At 51.9% G+C, this 6,000-nt stretch overlaps 1 protein-coding gene across 25 annotated transcripts in view; it reads left to right on the top strand.

The window, feature by feature from the left end:
- The first annotated feature begins 2,839 nt into the window (after nt 1-2,839).
- NCALD (neurocalcin delta) overlaps nt 2,840-6,000 on the top strand; it is a 295,519-nt gene continuing 292,358 nt past the window's right edge. For 10 of the 25 annotated variants that reach the window (XM_081111157.1, XM_081111170.1, XM_081111151.1 and 7 more), the window contains exon 1: nt 3,063-3,139. The gene's annotated coding sequence lies outside the window, so the exon portion shown is untranslated. Of the gene's footprint in view, nt 3,140-6,000 lie in introns of all 25 variants that reach the window. The other 15 variants (XM_081111177.1, XM_081111166.1, XM_081111172.1 and 12 more) reach the window with 11 other exon arrangements.

Below are 6,000 nucleotides of genomic sequence, written 5' to 3'. Positions count from 1 at the left end.
TTTGTGGAGTAGATGAATAAATACATGCTATCGTTGGCCTAGCTACTCCATAATTTATACACTCAGCTTCCTTGACAAAACCTGCAGGTTCAGTGCCCAAAGTTGACCAGATGCTGTAGCGGGAGAGCTGTCCGGGTAAATCAGACCTGAGACTCTGACTACAAGCCTAAGGCCGGTTGTCTTGGTATTCCCCATTTCTACTATCACACAGGTAAGGAGGATTTTAAAAAGTAGGGTCCAATATTCAGGTATAAATCGCTGTGACCTCGAATTAGGCAAAGCTTTGTAGAAACAACACCAAAAGTACAAGCAACGGAAGAACACATAGATAATTGGTGCTTCATTAACATGGAAGCTTTTGTTCTTCAAAGGATACTACCAAGAAAATGAAAAGACAACCCACAGGAGGAAATGTTTGCAAATTACATATCTGATAAGGGACTGTATTCAGAATATTTAAAGAACTCTTATACCTGAATAATAAAAAGACTAATAAAAAGACAAATAACATAGTTAAAAAATGGACCAAGGATCTGAAAAGACTTTTCTCGAAGAAGATAAACACATGAAAAGCTGATCAACATCCTTAGCCACTAGGAAAATGCAAATCAAAACCACAACGAGATAGTACTTCACACTAGGATGGAACGACTGAAAAGAATAACAAGTGTGGGTGAGGTTGCGGAGAAACTGGAACCCTCACACACTGCTGGTGAGAATGCAAAAAGGTGCAGCTCCTTTGGAGAACAGCATGGCTATTTCTCAAGATGTTGAACAGAGAGTTACCCTGTGGCCCAGCCATTCTACTCCTGGATAGACACTCAAGAGGAATAAAAGATACTTCCACATAGAAACTTACACCTGAAGGCCCATACCATAGTATTCACAATGGATACTACTTGTTCATAAAAAGGAAGTACTGATGACATGGATGAACCGTGAAAACATTATGCTAAGTTAAAGAAACCAGTCACAAGAGATGTCATATTGTATGAAGACTTCATTTAATGAAATGTCCAGAATAGGCAATTCTAGAGACATAGACAGTAGATTCGTGGATGCTAAGGGCTGAGGTTGGGAGAAAGAAGCGAATGAGTGCTAAGTGGATGAATTTTATGCTATATAAACTATATGTCAAGCTTTTCTTAAATATAAAAAGCAGAGATCATTGAAGCAAAATTAAAAAATAAGAAAATGGGTTTCGAAATCACTCAGAGACACTGCCACCTTCCCACTCCTGCCTCTGACCCACCAGCTTCTTCCTGCAGTGCTTGTAGGCCACCCCAGCCCTACACTGTCCAGACCAGCTGACCAGCTCCTCATCTGGCGCTCCTTACGGCCCACCAACCTTTCTTAGCCCATAGAGCACTGAAACATTTTAAAAAATTCGTTACTCATACTTTGAGAAGAGTTCACATTTTAAATGTGGATTTCTGGCTTCTCTGAAAAAGAAAAACCAAAACCAAAACCAAAACCAAATGAAAAAACAAGAAACACCCAACTTGGTGGCCGCACTGGACTGCATTTCCCATGTAGAAACATGAGCCTGCCCTCCTTACGGCATGAAGCCCTTCCCAGTTTGCCCCGAACACCCAGCCTCAGTCACTTCTTTGTTATGGCCTCTTAATCCCTTAGGGACATTTGAGTTGGCAACACCTGCTCAGACCTTTCCTGGCCTCAAAACTTCCTTCTTCTGTCTCCCATTGCCTCAGGCTCTGTTTGGTGATTGGCTAATTCCCAGTTTCCAACCCCTGGCTGTACATCAGAATCTCCTGGGGCCCAAGGAAAAACATCCCAGGCAAGGCTGCACCCTTGACCAGTTAAATCAGAATCTCTGGGGGTGAGGCCCAGGCCTCGCATTAAAAACAAAACAAAACAAAACAAAAAGCCAGCTCCCTAGGCAGTTCCAGTGTGTATGTATGGGATCCATACACAAGTTTTCGTATCCAATAGTGGTTTACTGGCCTCTCGGACAACTTAGTTTTTCAAATATTGCCCGAAGGAGTGAATGATGCAGAAATCGAAGGCAGAACTGAAGAGGGGGGTGAACCTTTTACTCGGTTGTCAAATCAGAGCTGGCAGTGTTTGGACCTACCTGCAACTGTCATTTCTATTACTGGTCATGTTAAAAGATTTTGTAATCATTATAGCAAACATGGACAGGTTTTGGTGACTTTACCGCTTTACATGGTGACTTTTTGTTATTTTTAACCTGCAAACTTTTTAAAAAATGCTTTTATTGGTTTTTAGAGAGAGAGGAAGGGAGAGAGAGAGAAACATTGATGATAGAGAAACATAGATTGGCTGCCCAGCAAATTTTTAAATCAATGAGTCCAAGTTGCTGCTGAGACCTGCTGTGGGTTGGAAATGTCGCTGGGGCTGACAAACACAAGGAGTTACAGTGGCTTTTTGACAGGTCATGAGTGGCGGATGCAGCAAGACAAAAACATGTGCTGACAGCCACTCAATCAGTATTGGTGGAATGAACTGACAGTTACTTCGCATATCTCCCGTGGAGATGGAAGATCGGTGGCATCCTGGAGTGGACACCGGCCTCCTCAGATGTCCTCCCAAGGTTTCGTTAAGCCACCCCGGACGGCTCAGCAGGCTCTGACTAGAGAAAACAGTGGCACTTAGGAGCTTGTCCTTCCAAGGCCCCCTTGAACTTCACTAACTTCACTGCAACCAGCAGGGACTACAGCCCCCCCCCCCCCCCCCAGTGGAGCCTAGAAGGTGCTGTGGGTTGAATCTGACCTCCCCACGACCACGTGACACCCCTGGGAAAGTGCCAGTGCAGCCAGAAACCTGGGCGGTGGGCGAGGACAGGGGGTACAACCCGGAGGCTGCACCGGGGCACGGTGGGGGCACCGACTGCACCTGCAAACCCCACAGTTCAGCTTGGCTTCCCTGTACCTTGGGGGAGGCTACCTGCGGGCGCAGTGGGGAGGAGGGAGCTGGGGAGGGGGCGCGGCAGGCGTCGGTGCTGTCCAGGGGGGCGGGCGGAGGGAAGGCGCCGCTGCTGCCGCCGCCTCTGCCGCTGCCTCGCCCGCGGCGACACAGACACAGACGCCAGGAGCAGCCAGGGCGGTGAGTCGCAGCGCCGGCCCTCCGCCTCTCCGCTTCTCCGGAGCCGGAGCGGGTATGCGGGGAGGTTGGGGGGCGGGGGGCGCGGTGGCGCCGGGAGCGGCTGCGGCGGGGACGGGCGCACTAGGGGCGCGGCGGGCGCACGGGTGGGCACGGAGAGCGCGCCGTCCTGGGGACCTGTCCCCGCAGCCCGGCCCTGATTCAGTTCGCCCTGTCACTGCTTTTGAGAGAAAAGAAAACAAAACCCGAGACCCTGAAGGTGGATGGCAGAAAGGGAGAGAGCAACTTTGGCGAGGGACGCGCAGCGGCGCGCGGGGCAGGCAGGATGGGGGCGCGCTGGGTCGGAAGGGGGCGTTCGTGCGCCTGGTGGCCGGCGGGGGAGGGGGTGCCTTCTGGAGCATCCCTCCCGGACGCGGGTTGGGGTCGAGGACACTCGCTGCTTCCTTCCGGGACCTTCGTCGTCGGCCCTGAGCCGCCCCAGAAGGCGTGTGCGAGGGGTGGAGGCCTGGGAAGGGGACCTTGGGAGCGAGCGAAAGGCGCGCGTTGAGCACCGAGGAGGCAGTGGTCGGTGCTTTGGACTCCGGACCTGAAGGATTTGCGTCTCGGGGACGCGGGAAGGGGTGTGCTGGGGAGAAGTGTCTGAGTGGTTTTCAGCGCATACCGATTTATTTTTAGCTTCAGGGAGGCAGGATGTGCAAAGGGGGTTGTATCGGCCGGGCGGGGCAGGAGGTCTCCCTGCCCGCAGGAAATACACAAGTTTCTTGCTGCAGATGCTCGCTGTAACTTGCATGGCGGAGAAAGAAAGCCAGTTGGCTCCCTGAAGATCTCCCTCCAGGAACACGTTCTTCCCGCGGGTCTGCCCGAGGCTGCAGGCCAGGCGGCCCAGTGTGTGCACCGCTGGCCTCGAAGGGTGGGGCACATGGTTCACGGGACAGCAGTGTGACACCCAGGAGCAGGGCTGCCAGGGGCTTGCTCGCGGAGGAGGAAACCACACCAGCTTGCTCAGAGTTTTCCCGGTTCTGTCTGATTTGAAAATAACAGACTTCAAGAGCTAGCGTGCCAAGAGCAGGGTTCTCTGATGGGGTTCCTCAGACCATCCCAGGGCGATGCTTGTGTTTGTCACTCCAACAGAAGGAAGCCTGTGTTTTAGGGTGAAATGGAGGGTGCAAGGATTGCAGGGGAGAAGGGGGTGTGGTCTGAAGGCGGGAGTATGGGTGTAGGGGGGACACCATGGGGAGCTCAACGCAGACTTGGGGAAGGGCTTCTTCAGGAAGCTGGAACCCAAATGTTCAGGTGCCCATGACAGACACCTGGAAGTTGCCTGGAGTCTCCCTCATTCCAGCCTCTCAGGGCCCCGTCCTAAATACGCTTAGGCATGTGCCAGGGGAGTGGGCTGGAGGAGGGGACTGCAGCCAGACTGCTGATTTGAGTTGGGACACGAATAGCTCCCAGACCCCGGCCCGGGCTCCTTACCTTACCGTTCTGTTTCCTGATCTGTGGCATGAGGCTGACATAAAGATAAAAGGAGTTAATGCGCAGAAAGTACTTCTCACTGCGTTGTCATTATTAAGTGCCGCACACATGTGAGCTCTTTGTTGTTGTTGTCACCAGTTTGGTTCATGACCTCGTAACCTCTTGCCTGAATTGCTCCAATTGCTTTCACACTGGGCTCCTTGCCTAGTCTCTAAGCTGCAACTAGAACACTTGTTTTGAAAATAAAAATCTAAGCCTGCCATTCTGCTTAACGTCCTTCAGAGGTTTTCTGTGGCTTTCAGGATAGTGTTCGGACTCCATGGGATTTCATGGCCCCACCCTGTCTCCTCACCAGCCTCATCTCCCACGCCTCCCCGTGGTAGCCGTGGCCCAAGCTACCGAGTCTCAGCACCCGTCACCCTCCCACCCTTCCTTGTGTGGTCAGCTCCTACGCACTCTTCCTACTGGACTCCAGGGACACTGCCTCCCCGCAGAGCTCTTGGCACCCCTCCCCCAGCTGCCCCTGCTTCGTGCTGGCACGTCACCCTGCACGCGCCTCTCGCATCATCATCGAGTATCAGTCTTTCCCATCTAAGTGCCTTGAGAGATAGATGGCTTGTGAATGTCGGTAAATGTTTGTTGAATGAATAAATGAACACCAGTCAGGCAAATCTCAGTTCCTTTCCCTAAAGGCAGAAACAAACATGGAGAATAACAGAGGGGAGGACTAAGCCCATCTTGACATCTACTGCTCCACAACAAAAACCGGGCAAGATTAAGGAGTCAAAAGACATGTGACATACTGTCTTGGAACCATGTCAGAGGTATTTTTTGAAGTGTAAGGGGTCAGACTAACAATGGGGAAATGTAGTGATCTGACTCTTTCCTTCCCTCCTAAAAAGGTCAGGATCTCAGGTTCGGTGGCGGGGGCTGGGGGCCCGGTCTGTGAGGGGAGTTGGTTCAGTGGATTTGGCCTGGAGGTAGAGGTGAAGGTCACCATGTGCACGGGCTCCGTGCTCTTCCCTGGGTGCTGGCTTCCCCGGAGCGTGGACTTCAGCTTGCCCTGGCATCGGTACGAGGAGAACAGGAGCTCCCCCATCCTCAGAGTCCTCTGTTAGTTTTCGGGCAGTTCAGTGTGTTCTCTGTGGGGGCACCTCTGACTGAGGCAGCATTTCCTAGCGCCCCGTTACTGGGCGCCCAGGAGCCCTACAGAGGGAGATAAACCAGTGCCCGGTGCTATTGGTGCTATGGGTGCTATGGGAAAGCCTCCGAGTCTGGTCAAGGCTCCCGGGCAGGGAGTTGTATCCACCTGAGAGAGCAAAAATGTGTTTTACATGTGTAAAGGGCTGTAAACAAATCAAAACACGAAGAAGAATATGTGATAGAGACCATGTGTCAAATCCTACCTAGTTCTTTCTAGAAAAACTGCCATCTGCCATCCTG

This window comes from Myotis nattereri (genome assembly GCF_964212035.1).
Source record: "Myotis nattereri genome assembly, chromosome: 17".
In the NCBI taxonomy this organism is placed as follows: Eukaryota; Metazoa; Chordata; class Mammalia; order Chiroptera; family Vespertilionidae; genus Myotis; species Myotis nattereri.
This window is presented reverse-complemented; position numbering and strand designations above follow the sequence as displayed.